Here is a 310-nt window from a genome sequence, read left to right as displayed (position 1 = left end):
TACTATTAACTCTGAATGTAAACTTTGTACATATCTCTTGACTCCTGTAGTATTTTATTTACAGGCCATTTGTGACAAAGATGTCTTGATGAATGACAGAAAAATTAAACAACGTCCGTGAAAAACGGTATTGGCCGTACGTCACTTCTGAATAAGGTATCGTCATATTTTAATGTATTCTTAAAAGTTGATAGTATACAGTTGTTTCATACCTTACTCCCTTGATATGTTTAGATCAGCCAACAATCTACAAGAATATATATATATATAAACCTCAAAATTTTCGAACTTCAAAGTTGACTTTCCTTTG

Source organism: Pecten maximus, chromosome 16, assembly GCF_902652985.1.
Source record: "Pecten maximus chromosome 16, xPecMax1.1, whole genome shotgun sequence".
Classification (NCBI taxonomy): domain Eukaryota; kingdom Metazoa; phylum Mollusca; class Bivalvia; order Pectinida; family Pectinidae; genus Pecten; species Pecten maximus.
The sequence above is the reverse complement of the archived record's forward strand: the minus strand, read 5'-3'. Positions refer to the sequence as shown.